This window comes from Lithobates pipiens, unplaced genomic scaffold (genome assembly GCF_037356315.1).
Source record: "Lithobates pipiens isolate NorthernLeopardFrog02 unplaced genomic scaffold, aLitPip1_a1.2 Scaffold_1, whole genome shotgun sequence".
Taxonomy (NCBI): Eukaryota; Metazoa; Chordata; class Amphibia; order Anura; family Ranidae; genus Lithobates; species Lithobates pipiens.
This window is the reverse complement of record NW_027507685.1, coordinates 77702206-77723469: the sequence shown is the minus strand read 5'-3', so window position 1 is coordinate 77723469 and position 21264 is coordinate 77702206.

The following is a 21264-nucleotide window of genomic DNA, read 5'->3' as shown; positions in this document are numbered from 1 at the left end:
TATTAGAACATGTCAGGTTTTTACTGCTTTCTGCTCAAGTCCCGTCCTGCTGGGAATGTTTTTCCAGATAGGAAGTGAGAGGAACTCTCCAACAGCAACACAGAAAGAATAAAAAAAGTTTTTAGTTTTTTTTTAGTTTATAAGTAGAGTGGGGGAAAGTTAGAACTGCTGTCAGATTTGTAATTCTTTCAGTGTCCTGGTTGCAGAGTTCCTCTTAATTCTTGTCCGGTGAACTCATTGTCAGCAGAATAGGGGGTGAGGGCAAAACTCACTAGTGGACCCCCCGAATATCAATATTAACCCAAAAGGGGTTCTGATCCTTCCCTGCTCTATCCAAAGCCAGAGAAAGATTTTGACTTGACACACACTTTAGTGCATGTGATGATAGTATTCAGTATATGAAGATTCCAATCATGTGTGAACATCTGTTGTGTTATGCACTAGCAGGAAGTTAGTTTGAGATTGTCGACTACTGAACTGAGCTGTTGAAATATTAATATGAACGTGCATTTCATGTAGACCTCAACCATTTGTCACATAAATTGTTAATGTTTTCTTATGTTACATCCTATTTATAGAGACCCTGTCAGGTCTCCAAACAAATGTTTCTGGTAAGAGAAATAGTAATACATTCACCTCTCCATTTCTTCTACCTCCACTGCATTCTAGGGCTGCAGCCCCTGCCATTCTCTAGGTCAGCCTTTCTCAACCTTTTTACCCCAGGGGAACCCTTAAAATATTTTTCAGGTATCAGGGGAACCCCTGATAAAACCCATTCATTGGGGGGTCAGTGGGAACAATGCCCCTTACTTTGGTGGTCAGTGAGAAGAATGCCCTTTTTTACAGTGGTGGTAAGAATGGTCCCCTTACAGAGCGCTATAAAGATCATTGGTTTCATACCACTGGCTCCTCCAATTGACATTGACTCAGAACTATGTAGGCACCATCAAACAGGAGGTAAATCAGCCACAGCTCATTAGCCACCTCTGGAGGAACCCTGGATCAGAATGGCTTCTCTAGGCATTCAAAGAAGGGGAAGGCGCACTGACCTAGTGCTCTAGGCATTCAACACATCTGGTAGTATCAGAGGTGTCCCTACTACATACTGATGGAACCACAGCAAGTGGTGGGGGGAAATGGGCAACCGACACTCCCAAATGTATAAAATGCCATGGAGGCTTGGGGCTTGTTAAAACATAAAAAAAAAAAAAAAAAACTTTAAGACGTGTTTATGATGCATTAAAAAAAAAAAAGTTTCCAGACACCTCCTCTTAATTAGTTTTCTATTATTATTCTTTTATGGATTTTTGTCCTCTTACTGTGTTTCCCCAAAAATAAGACCAGGTCTTCCATTAATCTTGGCTACAAAAAATGCATTAGGGCTTATTTTCAGGGGATGTCATATTTGTCCACTGTCTTCTCTCCCCCTCTCCCTCCCTGTCAGCTCAGGAGTCAGCATCTCTGTAATCCCCAAAATAAACCCTAAAGTCCTTGTAATATATATAATCCATTTACAGAGCGGATTAAATGAATGTCTAGTGTGTGTCTTTATGTAACATTATTGTAGAAAATACCTTATTTACAGTCCTGCTGGGCACTCACATGACCCCCTGGAGCTCTTCTTTCCCACTCCTAGCACTGCAGAGGGAAGGGCCGCTGAGGTCAGCTGGGAGGAGAGCTCTGGTGGGTCACATGAGCACCCACACGGCACTGTAAATAAGGTATTTTCTACAATGTTACATAAAGACATACACTGGACATTATATAACCTTTTTCAGCATGGATTACATGATTTTACAAGGACTTTAACTAGGGCTTATTTTCAGGGTAGGGTTTATATTGCAGCCATCCTAGAAAAATCCAGATGGGTCTTATTTTCGGGGTAGATGTTATTTTTGGGGAAATAGGGTAACTAGCAATGCTTTCTAAATTCATCTCAAACATACTATAAACACCATAGAAGCATTTATGGCATGTTTGCAGAGCATTCATATTGATATCACTGGAAGTGTTTGGAGAATGGTAAAGCCTACCAAATGGCACATCGGGGCAATTTCTGCAATTTTGGCATGCCACAACGCAAACTCAATTCTGTGCACACTACTGGTCTCTGTATGCAGAATTTTGATAGGCATTTGTGGGGCTTTAAAAGTGCTCATAAAAACGTCTGCTATTGAAGCTAGTATAAACTTATCCTTATAGAGGTTGCAAAACTGGAATGGGGGGGAGAACTGGGCTGAGAAGTGAGTATAATAATTTCCTCTAACATTTTCATTTGTTTAGACACCTGACTGGGTCTTTTCTAATGTAACAAATGCAAATAGGCAGAGAAAGCAATTGGAACCTCTATTTACCTTTGTGGGAGCACCTCTGTGTACGGTGCATGTAGGGTACACTATGTGGAGTTTGTGTTCATCAACGTACTTTATGTGGCTGTCACAATAACTGTTAGCATAAATTGTGGTTTTCCCAATAACCGTTGATATGAGCTGTGGTTGGGCTAACTTTGAAGTGAAGCATAGTATAATAGATTTAAAAAAAAAGACATGTCCATCAAGTTCAACTAAATGAGCATAACCGTGCAGCATCATACCCAGGGATTCTGCTTTTTGGGAATGCGCCTCAGCTGTGACCAATAACAGCTACCCTCATAGATTCCACCTAAGCTGAATTTGACAGTAACTTATATGGAATTGCTGGCCTGTTGCTGGCCATTTCTGGCCTGTTTTTCTGACTAGCTGTTCCAGTATGCTAAGTCAATGACTTTGGCACTTTCTAAGTCATTGTACTGGAAGGGGTATACAGATTATGACTTCACTGATCTGCAAGTCTATGTAAGTGACTTGGAAAGATTTGAAGTCAGGCAGAACCCATTTTCAAACTAAGGTTAGTATTGGCTACCTAAAAAAAACAAAAAAAAAAACCCTCAGAAAACAATTATTTTAAATTGAAAGTTGCTACCTTATTATTCCTTATAAACGTTGTGCCTGTATATTTTATTATGAAGAATTATGGTATAATTGGGACTTTGAAAATCTTGTGGCCATATAAACAACATTGGGCCTGTGCAAGATGAATTCTGAAAAAACGGAACTTGAGATGCAGAGCCCTAAAGTGATATACTGTATACAGAGTGCAGTAAGCTACTGCAAATCATGTAGAATGGGCCCAAATCAGCAAATATCACTCCTGCGGTATATTTTCTCTCAGAATTTTGCTCAGGTGTGTTGTGAAAAAGAATGGGCTGTCATTCAAATGAATGGCATCATACACACACACACCCTAATGCAGTGCTCTGCAGTAAAGTGAGTGGTACTGCACTAATTTTCATAGCACATGACATTTGTAGGACTCAAACCAGTGGTATGTTTATCTAATGCCGCGTACACACGTAGCAGACTATCCGGCGGACTTAGTCTGGCGGACTTTCCGCCAGACTTTCTGAACAAGCTACTTGCCCACACACGGCACTTTTTCAGCGGACTAGTACGGCGTACTAAGTCCGCCGGACTATCCGCCGTACTTTTGAAATTAACGGACTCGCCCACACACGCGGAGGAAAGTCCGCTCATTTTGAGCGCATCTCCAGGTAGCCGGGGCCAGCGAAGGAGGCGTCGCTGGCCCCATCACCTGGTATGGACTTAAAGGGGAACCCCTACGCCAAAAAATCGGTGTGGGGGTCCCACCCAGGTCCATATCAGACCCTTATCCGAGCATGCTACCCGGGCGGCCAGGAAAGGGGGTGGGGACGAGCGAGCGCCCCCCCCCCCCCTCCTGAGCCATACCAGGCAGCGTACCCTCAACATAGGGGGGTGCCTTGGGGAAGGGGGGGCGCACGTTGTCAGGGTCTGTGGGCGGGGGGCTTATCGGAATCCGGGAGCCCCCTTTAATAAGGGGGCCCCCGGATCACGGCCCCCCCACCCTATGTGAATGAGTATGGGGTACAATGTACCCCTACCTATTCACCTGTGAAAAAAAAAAAAAAAACACAACACACAAGGGTTAAAATAGTTTATTGCACAGCTCCGGGGGTATTCTTCTGTCTTCGGGGGTCTTCTCGCCGGTCTTCTGTCGCCGCTGTCGCCGTCTTCGGTTCTTCTTTTCAGATGTTGCCTCGTCGCTGTCTCTGCTCACAATGACGGGGACGCAGCGACTTCTATAGGGACATCGCCGGATGATGTCCCCGCCCATTATGATGTCACAGTCCCAGAGAAGAACAGAAGATGGCGACAGAAGACCGGGCCACCGCCTGTAAAAGAGCTAGAAGAACGCGCGGTGGCCCGGGAAGAAGAACCGAAGAGGGGGACAAGACCCCCGAAGTCGGAGGAAGAGGGCGGCGGCGAAGAAGAAAGCTGGGCTCCTCCGCTAGTGAAAGAGCTAGCAAAAGAGCAGAAGATAGCGGAGGAGTCCGGCGAGAAGACCCCCGAAGACGGAAGAAGACCCCCGGAGCTGTGCAATAAACTATTTTAACCCTTGTGTGTTGTGTTGTTTTTTTTTTTACTTTTTTCACAGGTGAATGGGTAGGGGTACATTGTACCCCATACTCATTCACATAGGGTGGGGGGGCCGGGATCTGGGGGCCCCCTTATTAAAGGGAGTTCCCAGATTCCGATAAGCCCCCCGCCCGCAGACCCCGACAACCAACGGCCAGGGTTGTCGGGAAGAGGCCCTTGTTCTCATCAACATGGGGACAAGGTGCTTTGGGGTGGGGGGTGCACCCCCCATGTTGAGGGCACGCGGCCTGGTATGGCTCGGGGGGGGGGGCGCTCGCTCGTCCCCACCACCTTTCCTGGTCGCCGGGTAGGTCTGATATGGACCTGGGGGGGGTACCCCCACGCCGATTTTTCGGCGTAGGGATTCCCCTTTAACTCCTTACCAGGTGACGGGGCCAGCAACGCCTCCTTCGCTGGCCCCGGGTACCTGCAAACGCGTGCAAAATGAGCGGACTTTTTTCCGGGCGGGAAAAGTCCGTTCATTTCAAAAGTACGGCGGACTGGCACACACACGGCCTTATTGTCCACCGAAATGCGAGTCCGTGCGGACAGATTGGAGTGCAAAAATACTTTCTTAGTCCACCGGACTTTTGGGTAAAAAAAAGTCCGCCGGAGCCCACACACTTGAGTCCGCCGGACTTTTCCACCGGATTGTTTGATCTTGTGTACGAGGCATAAGTAACCTTCCCCCATGACAGGCATACCCTCTCCAAACCCCATCCCCATTAACAACAACTGGACTAGATTTGGACTAAATGGCCTTCAGGCCTAAACTTTATTAACAAAATATAATTTTTATAAAATTCCATAAACTTTTTAAATACTATAAACATTCCCAGTCTTTACAAGGGGTCATGGGTATGTAGCATCACAACATACTGGTCACTGTGAACAACTTCAATTTTAACCTCTTGACCTCCAGACGGCAACCCCAGTCTCGGAGGCTATAACAAACTGTAGCAGTGACCTACCCTTTTAAACCCTTCCAGGTTAACCCCTCGTAACCTGAAAGTACATTAAACCACCCCCATCCCATGGATGGGTACAACGGGCTTTTTACCTGTACCTCACTTCCTCTTCTAAAGCCCCTAGAACCACCACAGCCCGAAAGGGGTAACACCTTACCCTTTTGAACACCTCCACACGTGCAGGCCTCATTGAATGCCTTCCTGAAGACAAAACGACCATAGATCAGTACCCACATCATTCAAGTGGACGCCATCGCTCCTCAAGTACCGCCAAGTGTCAACTTCCAATTCCCTATGGCGTATGGCCAGGCCCCCATTCCTGATGAAGAACCTGCTCACCTCCTTATTCACCTTAACCCTGGCCCTGTCCACCTTCTTATCAGATAACGCCCACCTCCATGACGTCCTCCTCACCATATCTGACCAAACCATAACCATACCAGAGAAGCCGATTTTAACCTCAGGAAATCACATTTGATATCCCTGATAAGCTGCCTCATAGACCTGGCCCCCATGTTGTTGCCCCCCACATGTAATAGCAAAACATTTGGTGGCCTATCAAGGCTAGAAAATCTATGGACTTCTCCCAGAACCCTGTTCCACCGCATGCCAGGGACCCCAATCCACCGGACCTGCGCCTCCTGTCTGGGTATGCGAAGTTGTCTGCCGTTCGGCCGAATGTCGGCTCTCTTCACACCCCAAAAAAAAAGGAATGGCCCAGTATCCACACCAGGCCCACATCATAACCTGCAGATGAAAAGAAGAGGGGGGGGGGGGTTAAACAAACAAAAATAACTAATTAAGATAACCAATGCGTGCGGACATATAGTTTAACCACCTTCAGACCGGACCATTTTGCTGGTAAATGACCAGAGGTCTTTTTACAATTTGGCACTGCGCTGCTTTAACTGGTAATTGCGCGGTCATGCAATGTTGTACCCAAACAAAATTTGCGTCCTTTTCTTCCCACAAATAGAGCTTTCTTTTGATGGTATTTGATTGCCTCTGCGATTTTTATTTTTTGCGATATAAACGTAAAAAGACCGCAAATTTTGAAAAAAAATGATATTTTCTACTTTTTGTTATTAGAAAAATCCAATAAACTCAATTTTAGTCATACATTTAGGCCAAAATGTATTCAGCCACATGTCTTTGGTAAAAAAAAGTCAATAATTGTATATTTATTGGTTTGCGCAAAAGTTGTCACATCTACAAACTAAGGTACGTTTTCTGGAATTTACGCAGCTTTTAGTTTACGACTGCCTATCTCATTTCTTGAGGTGCTAAAATGGCAGGGCAGTACAAAACCCCCCCAAATGACCCCATTTTGGAAAGTAGACACCCTGAGGAAATTGATAAGTGGCATGTTGAGCCCATTGAATATTTTATTTTTTTGCCTCAAGCGATTGAATAATGACAAAAAAAAATTTTTTTTTTTTTTTACACAAAGTTGTCACTAAATGATATATTGCTCACACATGCTATGGGCATATGTGAAATGACACCCCAAAATAAATTCTGCTGCTTCTCCTGAGTATGGGGATACCACATATGTGGGACTTTTTGGGAGCCTAGCCGCGTACGGGGCCCCGAAAACCAAGCACCGCCTTCAGGCTTTCTAAGGGCGTAAATTTTTGATTTCACGCCTCACTACCTATTACAGTTTTGAAGGCCATAAAATGCCAAGATGGCACAAAACCCCCACAAATGACCCCATTTTAGAAAGTAGACACCCCAAGCTATTTGCTGAGAGGCATTTTGAGTCCATGGAATATTTTATATTTTGCCACAAGTTGCGGGAAAATTACAAACTTTAATTTTTTTTTTTTTTTTTTCACAAAGTTGTCACTAAATGATATATTGCTCACACATGCTATGGGCATATGTGAAATGACACCCCAAAATAAATTCTGCTGCTTCTCCTGAGTACGGGGATACCACATATGTGGGACTTTTTGGGAGCCTAGCCGCGTACGGGGCCCCGAAAGCCAAGAACCGCCTTCAGGTTTTCTAAGGGCGTAAATATTTGACTTCACTCCTCACTACCTATTACAGTTTTGAAGGCCATAAAATGCCAAGATGGCACAAAACCCCCACAAATGACCCCATTTTAGAAAGTAGACACCCCAAGCTATTTGCTGAGAGGCATGTTGAGTCCATGGAATATTTTATATTTTGCCACAAGTTGCGGGAAAATTACAAACTTTTTTTTTTTTTTTTTCACAAAGTTGACACTAAATGATATATTGCTCACGCATGCCATGGGCATATGTGAAATGACACCCCAAAATAAATTCTGCTGCTTCTCCTGAGTACGGGGATACCACATATGTGGGACTTTTTGGGAGCCTAGCCGCGTACGGGGCCCCGAAATCCAAGCACCGCCTTCAGGCTTTCTAAGGGCGTTACAGTTTTGAAGGCCATAAAATGCCAAGATGGCACAAACCCCCCCCAAATGACCCCATTTTGGAAAGTAGACACCCCTAAATTTAGGGGTACACTAGTGAGACTAGGTAATAAATGGCGGGTGCCCTGAAACTATAAAAAAAATAACTAACCAATCAGCGTCACCTGTAACAGTTATATGGTGATCACTGGTGAAAGGGTTAACTAGGGGGCAATCAGGGGGCTTTATGCGGTAGTATATGGGGGTCCCTGGCGCTATAAAAAGCTGCGGAGAACCTAAATACCTACCTGCCTAACTAGCGTCACCTGTGACACTAATACAGCGATCAGAAAAACGATCGCTTATTAGGCTGGGTTCACACTGGAGCGATGCGGGAACGCCACAAATCCGCGGCGGGTTCCCGCATCGCATGCCTCCCGGCGGCAGTTCACACTGCCCTATGCGAACTGCTGGGAGTAAAAAAAATCGGGGGGTAAAGGGGGGGTGTGAGTGTGCCTGGCATGTTCTACTGTGTAGTGTAGTGCTTGTGCAACTCACCGATGCTCTCTCCTCGGTGCCGGAACGAAAACTACCGACACGGAGGAGAGAATACATCACTTCCTCTCCTGTGTTTACATTACAGGAGAGGAAGTGATGTCACCGGACAATTTCATTCGCCGGTAACGATCGCGAGGGGGTGGCCATGAATGAATGGCCGTCCCCTCGTCCGGGATCGCTCCCGAACGAATGCCGACCGCCGCAGGCACCGGGCGGGGGCCCGATCGGGCCCCCGACCCGCGGGAGGCAAAGGACGTACATGTAAGCCCTTATGCCTGCCCGTGCCATTCTGCCGACGTACATCGGCGTGCGGCGGTCGGCAAGTGGTTAAAATGGTCCGAATCCCACCTCCCAATCCTCCTAACTACCTCAGCGCCCAAGCCCACCCTGGAAGCCTCCCGACGGAGTGGGAGGAAAAATTAATCGGGTTGAAACCCGCTTCCACCACACACTTACGAAAAACCGCAATGAACTGAAACTTGAACAGTGAAGAACCATCCAAATGTATGAAAAAGGGGCCCGCGACCTGTACCCCCCTGCCCTCTTGATCAGTCTTAGACCGCCGGATCCAGATTCTAACACTAGCCTGGCCTAGCTCCACATCCCCCATCACGTAAACCCCCCACAGCACGTTTAGACGGGCTGAACAATTCACTGATCCTGAACTCCCCAAAGAGGGCAAATTCAGCTCGAAACAGTGCCTGTTCGTAAGCTGAACTACAGATACCGACTACTGCCCGGCACAAGCCCTGAAGTAGGCAAAAGGAAACCAGTCATCTCCTATCCCTACTCCTGTGTGCCCTCCGATAGCCCTTGACCGCTTGCCTCAACCAAAACTCCTTCGTATGATTCCGTTGCCCCTGCCATTTGAACAATAACGCCAATCCTGACAGTTTCCTGTCAATTGTGGCTGCCGATACTCCCTTTTCCATAGCACTGCTAAGAAAATAAAACACTGCCTGAGCCATGCCTGCATCTCCTGGGGCCATGCTGATCGCATCTAGGCAAGCCGACTAGAGATGGCCTTGGCCCGCGGCAAATTTTGCTTGTTTGAGATTCGCCAAACCGGCGGACTTCTGCCGCTGTTCGCGGCAGACATATGCATTTACATTGTGAAGAACTTTGACCCATGACACATCCATCATGGGGTACAGAACAGCCAATTGAGACATTTCAGCACATGGACATACCCCCTACCTTATAAATAGACCTGATCTGGCGGCCATTTTACATTCTGTCTTTTGTCAGTGTAGGGAAAGGATTCTGTGTGGAGCAGGGACAGTCAGTCTAATCACTAGCTAGCTATTACTATTAGGTCCACAAAAGTCCTTTTAAGGACTGGTATAGGTGTACAGTATATAGGGTTGTAATACACTTATAATATACTTTCTTTCAAATATAGAAAGTATATTATGGTGCACTGCTGTGCTGCTGAGTGCTGACCGATTCTGCAGCTGTCTTTTATCAGTGTAGGGAGGGACAGTTTGGTGTTTGGAGCAGGGACAGTCTGCAATTCACTAGCTACTAGCTAGCTACTATTAGGTCCACAAAGGTCCTTTTAAGGACTGGTATAGGTGTACTATTTGGTGTGGAGTATATAGGGGTGTAATACACGTATAAAATACTTTCAAATATAGAAAGCATAGTATAGTGCATTTCCACTGTGCAGCATTGTGACTGCTGAGCGGTTCGGCAGCAATACTACAAAGAGTGACAAACGCAATTAGAAAAAAGTATTATAACTGGTGTGATAGACCAGTGGACGTCCTTTTCCTTTCTTGAAGCATTTTGCCAGAGCGTGGGATTCCCCGCAGTCGGAACATGTGTGTGTGAATTGGCAGTTTGCCCCAAACTTGCACGAGCCCTCGTTAAACTGCCAGCAGAAACCCCAACGTTTTTCGGTCAGTTGTCCTGAGGTTACCAAACCTCCGACCCCCGGCTGAAAAAAATGGTTAGGTGCCCGCGCCGCCATCATCAGCTTCATCCATAGGCTAATGTCCTTATGGTCCCAGCGAAGAGACGGTCGGACTGCCATCCGTTTCCTGAATTGCTCATCGTACCGAAGCCACGCCGTTCCTCCGTACATCCTATGCGCTTCACTGATGGCTTCTAAATATACGAATAGAGTTGAACAGTGCTCTGGAGTCTTCTCACCCACGACGCTCGCCAATATGGCAAATGCCTGGAGCCAATTGGCAAAGGTACGAGGTATCAACCGATACCTACGCTTCTCCTCGTCCTCCTTCTTCCTCTCCTCAGGCTTCAACCTATCCAGGTTTAACTTCTCCAGTGGCAACAGGGTGAAGAGTTGAACATACTCACCCTTCCAAATCTTCTCCTTCACCTCAGATGTGCTCCTAGCGGGCCCTCAAAGCAGATGTAGACCTCGCTCTTCGCAGCATCTGCCAACCGCACGGAATCCGCACACCCTTATCTGTCGCCTTATTCGTATCCCTGTCCACCTGCGAGCCAGCCAGCACCGCCAGTGCCTCGGTGACCACTGCCTTCTCGGAGGTGGCCACGGGCGCTTGCACCCCGGTTACCCCCCCAACCGTGCCCGAGACCGACCCAGTCGTCGGAAGTTACGCCTGCGCCGGCCCACTCGCCCCCCCTGTTCAAACTTCTGGACCAGCTCCTTGAGCCCAAGCAACAGGCCCCCCAGGCCTTCCTGCCCTACCCGCGTGTCCTGCTCCCTTGCTGCCCGGAGGTCAGCTACCGTCCCCCGGCACTACCCCCCTGTAACGATATCACGTCTGAGCCAGGATATATTGTAACTAGTCGCCATGTTGTTTGGAACGCAGCCATGACAGCTTGGCTACCTTGTAAACTTACAGAAGACTCTAAACCCCCCCTCCCTGTCTTAGGAATTCCAAAGCTTTTAACATCTTCAAAAGGAAAGAAAGGTTATCTTAGCAGAGAAAACAGAACCAGGCTAGGTCAATAAACAAGGCTCAAGTTGCCTGGCAAGATATTCCGGCCTGTCGTAAAACTGTCACCCTCTCCATGCAGAGAACCAACAGATACCCGTCGTAAATACTTCCAACCATATAGACTGCAGAAAGATTAGTAAAGTGTTGAAACTTCAACATTTTTTATAACTTTCAAAGCCATCATAGCACAGCCATAATATGGATATATTTAGTTTCCTCAGATAATTTCTAACATTTCAAGTCAGGTCATATGGGAAGCCACTGGGACCCCTTACTGCTCCTAGGTAACCCTGAAATGGGAAACCTGTCATGTGTGGACTTGTTTTGAAGCAAATATCATGCTGATCACTAAAATAGATATCTGCAGTCTATAAACAATAGAGAGGCAGAGATATGAATATGTATCATAAAGTGTACCTGGGACAGGGTCATGAGTGTAGACACCTCCCAGCAACCAACCCCTAAACAAGATGACCAGACGATTGGTCACTGGTCGCTGTCAACACCCCCTTTGATTTGACAGAAAAGAGGAGAGGCCAAGGCAATGGTCAGTTCTCCTTTTACCATCCAAGCAGGAACATCTGCCAAGTTTGAGAACCGATTACCTTTGCTCATCGATCGAACTCTGATCAACTCTCGGACATTAATTGCAAGTATTCTTCCTTCTCAATTCTACCTTATTTCTTTGTGGCTGTATATTGTCTTTATTTTTTGAAACATCCTTTTTCTGTAAATGTTTTATTCGCACCAACCTTGACCTTTTCATAATAAATCCTTATGTTGAAAAGTGTTAACCTTGTCTTTAAAGCTCTTGATGCAAACTATAAACGAACCTGTCTCTTAAAAGGGCGCTACTGTGGTAGAGTAAGGTACTGAGCAGACCTGTCTGTGGTGGCAGTGTGTGTTGCAGGCGCTTATTCTAAACTTATAATTGGTATTGCTAAAGTTACGAGTCCCCCGGCTCTGTCTTATAAACGGGGGTGGTGGCAGTAAAAGGGTTAATTGTGTAATTAGCCCAGTGACAATCGCTCTTAGGCTGCCCGCACCTAGATTGTGGTCCCGCAAGCTGGAAAATCTTTGTGCTGGGTGCAGCTGAGTGTGGCATTGTTACGTAAGTGACAGCGTGGTGTGAGGTTGGCCGGTCCTTTGTCGCCAGTTAGCGAGGAGGGCAGGAATCTGACACCAGCGTTCATCACCCCCCCCCCCATCGTGCCTAAACCCTGCGAACTACCCCGTACAAGCAAGTCATGCAACATGAAACATGATGAAATAGAAGGGTCACACTCACCGTGCTGCCCAGGACCGGGCCTCACAGCCACCTCTTTTGTACCCAACGCAGACGTCTTCATCCCCGTCCGGCTCCGACAATTCACCTTCGGACCTCCCGTCATCGACATCCTGCTGCCTGCGTGGAGTGCGAATCCCAGGCGGGCCTGCTCCTTTGGCCAAGGGCCTGCGGTGCTGTGGAAGAGAGTCCCTGCTTCTCTGCCCACCGTGCCCCGCCCTCCCGCCTTGGTGAGAGGCTCCTGTGCCTCTAGTCCATCCGACTCAACCCGGCCTGTGTCTCTATGGCGACCCCTCCGGGTTTCCTGGCCACTCCTCCGCCCGCTTCCAGTCTGCCTAGGACTGGGGGCCGTTCCTGCTGACTGGACCCTCACCCGCTGTATGTCCTGACCCTGCTGTCTGGGCCGACCACTGGCAGCAGCCCCTCCTGCACCCGACAGCCGTCCCATACCCTGGCTGGAGGCGCCAATCCCTGTGCGGTGCCTGGCTCTTTGTGAACGCTCTTCTGCCTGCCTCTGGTCTGTCTGGGACCGGGGGCCGCACCTGCTGCTCGGTCCCCCACCCGCTGGACATCCTGACCCCGCTGTCTGGGCTGAGCCGTGACCTCCGACCCTCCTGGGCCTGTGAGCCGCCCCATACATTGGCGCTGAGCTGGGGGGGGGCGATCCCTGCGAGGTGCCTGTCACCCTTTCAGTGTCCTTGCCTCTTCTCTTTCTGGCACCCCTCCTTGTGGCATACCTGCTGCTCCCAACTGGGGTGTGCTGCGGATGGGAGCGAGCCACTGCTCCGATGTCCCTCCTTGGCGTCCCTGGTGCCGCCCTCTGGGGGCCCCCTGGGCCGGCATTCGGGCTGTACCGCTCGGACGGCCTGGATTGCCGCGCCCGAGGTGTCATGTCAGCTCCCCCACCGGCCGCCGCATCCCCATCCGCTGCTCCCTGGCTGCTCACTGCAGAGCGCAATTGCACCAGAAAGTCGTCGTTTGCTGCCATTGCTGGGTTAGCTGCAGAGCGGGAGGGTGCGTCTGATCGCTTCCTCCTCCACTCTTGGAATGCTAGCATTGCACGCTGCTAGCACGTAGGAACGCCGTGGCTCCACCCACCCCTTTCTAAAAGTATCCAACCACTCTAACTTCAAACAGCGACTGTGCAGTCCAGCACATGTCATGCCGTCCCTATGCCTACCCCCCATGTGGTTGTTAGCTGCGGGACTCTCTTTAGGGGTGAACTGGGCCATAATGCTTGGGAACTTTATGTTTAGGAGCTTTAAAATAATCCACACATGACTATCAGCAATGTTTTAAGACTGGATATAATAGTTGCACCTAATTTGAAAAGGCATAATGGAGGAATATATACCATTTACAAGGTGGATAAGTATCATTACAGGTATATACATAACACCATCAATCTACACAGCACTTTACATATATATATTATACATTCACGTCAGTCCCTGCCCTCAAGGAGCTTACAATCTGAGGTCACTATCTGACATACAATCAAAGTAGTGCCAATTTAGACAGGCAATAATTAAACTACCAGCATGTTTTTGGAGTGTGGAAGAAAACCAGAGTATCCGGAGGAAACCCAAGCAGGCACAGAGAGAACATGCAAACTGCAGGCAGGTAGTACCATGGTTGAGATGCAAATCGGTGATCCGGTTCTGCTGGGCAGAAGTGCTAACTACTTAGCCACTGTGTTCAAGGTTTATAGTAAATCTACACCTACACATCAGACAGTACTGTATAATTTCTCCATTTCAACTATAAACCTTCAGCTGTTATAAATGCTACTGTTGTTTTGTTTTGCAGGCAATGCTATCAAGTGTTATTCCTGCAGTGGAAGTTGCATACAACCTTCCACAATTGAATGTGGTGCTGATCAGCAGTGCATGACAGTGGAACAACTCATTGGTAAGTTTCCCTGATTTTAACGTTCTTTGGGCCATTCAGACCATCTTCTCCTGGGTTAGACAGGCACTGTAAACGCAGGCAAAATACAATACTAAATAGGTTAAGTGAAAACCTGGTCAACAGCTTTTTTATCAGGGCAATGTGTACAAATTTTTACACATATATTATAATCTGCATTTTTGCTAGAAATTACTGTAAGCCCCTCAACAATGATATATTTTCCAAAAGCAGAGAGGCCCTGGAGAATAAAATGGTGACAGTTGGAATTTTTCTATGCTGCACAACGTTTGTGCACCTATTTTCAGGAAAACAATACTTGAATGAATTTTGGTGCCAACAAAAACAATAGGTGAGGTTGCATCGGGTAAATAGTTACTAAACATGTGAAGCCTTGAAATTGTGCTTCTCTGTTAAAAATGCAAAAAATTACGGTACCCAAAATTCTCCATAGGTGATGCTTTAAAAAGCATTTACAGGCTCCAAAATCACGACATCTGTAGGACTCTAAGCCCAGTGTATTCCATACCTTTTACTCTGACAGGTGCCCTCCTCCACAGCCCGTCCCACCTTAAACAAATGACTGGACTAGATCTGGATTAAATGGCCATCGGGCCGTAATTTAACAAAATCTGTTTCATAAATAACATAAATAACTTTAAATAACAGTAAACCTTCCCAGCCTTTAAACGGGTCATGGGTACTAGCATAATAATAACATACTGGTCACTGCGAACGACTTCCAACTTTAGACCTCTTGACCTCCAGACGGAATCCCCTGTCTCGGAGGCTATACCCAAACCGTTGCAGTGACTTACCCCTTTTAACCCTTCCAGGTTAACCCCTCGTAACCTCGAAGTAACATTAAACCACCCCCTATCCATGGATGGGTACAACAGTTTCCTACCCATACCTCCCATTATTTCTTCAAAAATCCCAAAGAACCGCCTGGCTCCCCTGGAGCACCAAGACCCCAAACGACCCCACTCTCTATACCCATTATCACTTCCTCCGCCGCTCTGCAAGTGATAGCATTACACGCTGCTATCACGGAGCTAACGCTGGCTCCGCCTACCTACCTCCCTTAAAGCGGCCCTACCTAACACCTAAAAACGTCGACTGTGCAGTCCAGCACATGTCATGCCGTCCCTGCGCCCACCCCCTGTGGCTGCTAGCTCCGGGACTCACTTTACTCTCGCTACATAGGTATTTGTTTGTATTCCTTTCCTGTCCACATGGGACAGTGCTGGACCAATCATGAAGCACTTACATGCTCACCCCTATACCCACAAATACCAGTTATTTCACTTCACTCCCGGCAGCAAAGTAAAGTAAATATGAACATACACTATATTGCCAAAAGTATTGGGATGCCTGCCTTTACACGCACATGAATTTCAATAGCATTGCAGTCTTAGTCCTTAGGGTTCAACATTGAGTTGGCCCACCCTTTGCAGCTATAACAGCTTCATCTCACCTGGGAAGACTGTTCACAATTTTTAGGAGTGTGTATATGGGAATGTTTGACCATTCTTCCAGAGGTGTATTTGTGAGGTCAGGCACTGATGTTGGATGAGAAGGCCTGGCCTGCAGTCACTCTAATTCATCTCAAAGGTGTTCTATCGGGTTGAGGTCAGGACTCTGTGCAGACCAGTCAAGTTCATCCACCCCCAACTCGCTCATCCATGTCTTTATGGACCTTATTTGTGATGAATTAGAGCGGAGACTGCAAGCCAGGCCTTCTCTGTCCAACATGTGTCTGATCTCACAAATGTGCTTCTGGAAGAATGGTCAAACATTCCCATAGACACACTCAACCTTTGTGGACAGCCTTCCCAGAAGAGTTGAAGCTGTCATAGCTGCAAAGGGTGGGCCAACTCAATATTGAACCCTACAGACTAAGACTGGGATGCCATTAAAGTTCATATGCGTGTAAAAGCAGGTGTCCCAATACTTTTGGTAATATAGTGTTTGCTGCTGGATGGTAGTGGTGATAGGTGGGGGGTTATGGAGTTATGTGACAAGGCAAAAGGTCAAGTTAAAATTTGGGTTGCAGAAGATCTGTATTGGGGGCTTCATCATCAGCCAGTGAACAGTATTTGAGGTAATCTGGATTCACACAATTTCTTAGAACTTCAGTCTATGGGGTTCTAGATTAAGCTCTACATAAAGTATCTATTAAATGCCAAACTACAGGGCTCTACATAAAGTATCTATTAAATGCCAAACTACTACACATTTCCAAACTCCCTCATGACCTGTTTCCCATATAGTGTATAAGATTGATTCAGTGGGGGAGGGGGGGGGGATCTTTCTAATAAAGATCTGAATAGCAATAAAGAAAACCTGACTGAGGTCCTAACCCTTCCCCACGTTATCTTCTACTAAACTAAACAAACTTGTTTTGATTTGACATACACTTTGACAATTTTCAAACCATCAATTCTAACCAAGAGGAAAATCCCCAGTAAGATGAATGAATGTAATGTTACATGTATTTGATATCAGTGGCGGCTGGTGAAGTTTTAGGATGGGGGGATGCCAGACTCGTCCTTCCTTTTTGACCTGTCCCACTTCTCATAAGCCCCCCTTATAAAATCTACCCACTTCGTCCCCTGTATACTACTTACAGCTCAGCATTACAGGTCAGGAGGATATATAGCTCAGCCTCACAGATCAGGGTATATAGGTCGGCATTACAGATCAGGGTATATAGCTCAGCATTAGATATCAGGGTATACAGCTCAGCCTCACAGATCAGGGTATATAGCTCAGCATTACAGTTCAGGGTATATATCTCAGCCTAAAAGATCAGGGTATATAGCTCAGCATTACAGATCAGGGTATATAGCTCAGGCTCACAAATAGGGGTATATAGCTCAGCCTCACAGAACATTGTATATAGCTCAGTCTCACAGATCATGGTATATAGCTCAGCCTATAGAACTTGCAAACACAAAGTACTGTACATTTCCAATTGCAGCCCTACTGGAAAGAGAAGCAAGCGATAGTGGGAAAAAGAAGCATTAAGAACAAGACAGAGCAGGGTCAAAAGACACACAGATATACAATATACATACATCAAGCAGAGAAAATGTCAGGGGAGATGTGGACAGCATAGCACAATAGGCAGGGAAACACCAAATGAACCGGAGAAAGCAAAATCAGCTCCATGCTTAGCCACCTGCCCAACAGTGGCGGCTGACAATTCCCCGCCCATGCCCACGGCAGATGACTGACAACCCCCCGCCTGCAGCGGGAGATTGACAACCCCCCGTCCACGGCGGGTGACTGGCAACCCCCCACCCAGCCCATGGCACAGGACAGAGAAAGCCCCTCCCGCCCTTCGGGCAGCCAGAAGTAAGGCACCTACCCAATCTAAGGCTTGGGCTGTGGTCTCCTCTCCTCTTTGGGTGCGGGCATCAGATCCGGTGTCCACTCCTCCTGCGTCTCCTCTCTGTTCTCCAAAGAGCTAGGCATCCAATAGGATTGCTGACGCTTTGGCCAATCGGGAAACAGGTCTTACAGACCTGCCTCCTCATTGGCAGGGAGGAACGTTGTTGTGAAAATAGTGAAAATGAATTCGCTATTGTCACACAACAGGGTGGAATCGGGACGCAATGCTCTGTGCCCCGAGCCCACCCTATTTTGAAGCCCATTAGAGCCTTGGGCTCTAATTACATGCTTCAAAATACACACCTGTCCCCTCCATAGCAATTCATGCACCCGGCGTCCTGAAAGTGGCCAGGAGCATGGATAGGGAGGGCGGGTGCCCATGCACCCGCAATGCAAAGGCCACCACTGTCAGATGTGTTGTTTTTTTTAGCACTCAGAATACCTGAAGTAAAATACAGATCATTTCCCAAGCAGAGAGTAAAGCTGGCTAAAGATGGATCGAAATTCGGTGGGTTCAGCTGGGATCGGCTGAATTACTTGCTTAGAGGACTCTCACCAAAGCAAATAGCTATGTGGATTCTATACTCTTCTTTTTTTTTTCTTTTTTTTTTTTTTTTTTTATTTTAAAAGAAAAAGAAAAGTTACAAAACAGAGCCTCTGGGCATACCCCGACTATCAGCCTAACCCTAAGAACATTCAACAAAACAACCCCGTAGCTTGCTGCTAAAGTTGACAGGAGAAATATATTTCTCAGTAATTGACTTAGGCCTTTGATACACTACAGGCAGTCTTCTAGAACAAAAGTCCATAAGTGGGTGTCTATTGGTAGGTGGGCAGCTCAAATGCCCCCCCAAATGGGACCATCAGAGGAGCCCTCCTCATATCTACAGATCAGATTGGACTGGTAATCCTATAGGGTTTTCCTGTTCCACAGTTGTTGTCTCAGACTCCAACCATGTATTACAGACCCTCTGAAACTTTTGAGGGCATCCTCGGTTAGAATATACTTTATTATACAAGGGTACTGTGAGGTTAACTAACGATTTCCATGCACATAGGGTGAGGGCTAGTGATGGCCAAATGGTTCGCCCAGCGGTCGTTTCGCGGCTAATTTCGGCTGTTCGCGGTCCGCCCGTTCGGCGGACTATTGGCGCCGTTCGCCCGGCGGACTTCCGTGTTTACTGTGTAAAAGAACTTTGACCTATGATGACACATCCATCATGGGGTACAGGACAGCCAATTGAGACATTTTAGCACATGGACACTTGGACATTCCCCCTAACTTATAAATACACCCGATCCGGCGGCCATTTTACATTCTTTCTTCTGTCACTATAGGGAGAGGTTGCTGTGTGGAGCAGGGAGAGATTGCAGTGACCCAAATCGCTAGCTATTTGGTACACAAAAGTTCTTTTCAGGACTGGTATAGGTGTTAGGTGTATATAGGTTTGCTGTGCTACTGATTGTTGCAGCAGCCTGAGTGCCTTTTGTCAGTTTAGAGAAAGGGACAGGACGCTGTCTCTGCTGTAGGGACAGTCAGTTTAGTCATTAGCTGTTACTATCAGGTCCACAAAAGTGCTATTCCAGTTATTGTTGCAGTAGCCTCTGTTTTGTCAGTTTATATAGGGACAGGCAGGAAGCAGTGTGTGAGGCAGTGAGGGTCAGTTTAATCAGTAGCTGTTACGATATTAGGTCCACAAAGGTTCTTTTCAGGACTGGTATCAGTGGTATGGTAATAGGCTTGTACACGTATAATATTCTTTCTTCCAAATATAGAAAGAATATTATACTTGACTGCTGCCCTTCTGCTGCAGTCTGCTAATCATTCACAACCTACTTGTTCCACAAAGCTCCTTATAAGGACTGGTAATAACCTGGTGTAGGGTGCTACAGTACATAGGGTTGAGTGAGATACAGTCTGCCATTCTATAAGGACTGGTATAGGTCCACAATACATAGGGTTGAGGTGTACTACTGCTGACCGCTGCCCTATACTGCAGCAGTCCTTCATCGGTATAGGGACTGACGTACAGTCTGCTAATCACTCATACACAACCTACTTGTTCCACAAAGGTCCTTATAAGGACTGGTAAGGTATAGGGTACTACAGTACATAGGGTTGAGTGAGGTACAGTCTGCTATTCTATAAGGACTGGTATAGGTCCACAATACATAGGGTTGAGGTGCACTACTGCTGACCGCTGCCCTATACTGCAGCAGTCCTTCATCGGTATAGGGACTGAGAGTTTTGTCACAGGGTCATTTAAAAAATGACAGGCAGAGGAAGAGGCAGGCCCTTCCGCAGGGGTGGTAGGGGTAGGGCAGGAGCAACAGGCTTGAGCCAAAGTGGGAAGTTGCAGAAGGTGCGTTCAATTACTTTAAAGGATGCACCAGACTTGGTTGAGTGGCTCACTCAGCCTTACTCTTCTGCACCCTCCTCATCCTCTAGATCTGCACCCTCTTCTTCACTCTCTGCTATGTGCACCCCCAAAGATACTACCACCAACACCACCACCACCACCACCACATACCTTCCGCTTGAGTCACAGGAATTATTTTCCGATCCATATCAAGACATTTCTGATGCGCAGTCACTCTTGGTATTGGATCAGGAAGAGGAGGTAGCAACAACCACTACTCAGCAGTCTGACGACAGTACCCAGATCAGCCCAAGAAGGAGGTTGTTCCCCACTGTTGCTGCCTACTCCGAGATCTCTACTTATAGAGGTGGGGAAGGTGATGTCGATGATGACGTGTCTAGTGATGTCACGTGGGTGCCCACAAGAGAGGAAGAGGAGGGGAGTTCAGAGGGAGATATGGACCAGCAGATAGGGAGGAGAAGCAGGAATAACTTACATTGCACAGGAGGGACAAAGCAGACTGCAAATGTATCAAGAGCGAGTCATCGACCATTTACGGTCACATCTGGCGCTCCCAGGACACCGGCACATGGCTCCGCAGTGTGTGCTTTTTTTAAGGTGTCTGCTGCTGACAATAGCGTTGCCATCTGCAATCTTTGCAGTCAACACATTAGTTGCGGTAAGCCCAACACTCACCTAGGGACGACCGCCTTAAGAAGGCACATGAGCAGCCATCACCGAGCCGAGTGGGAGCAACGGAACACACAAAGCCACACTCCAGGCTCTCACCGTCCAGCCTCGTCTTCTACTTCTCCTTCTCCTCTCTCCTCACAATTGCCACCTTCCATCACGCCAAGCTCATGTTTTTCTGCAAAAAGGCAGGCTTCCGTGGGCCTAATGTTCAAGCGTAAAAAAATGATGACGCCAGATAACTCTCTTGCCCAACGGTTGACGGCTGGCTTGTCAGAACTCATAGCCCG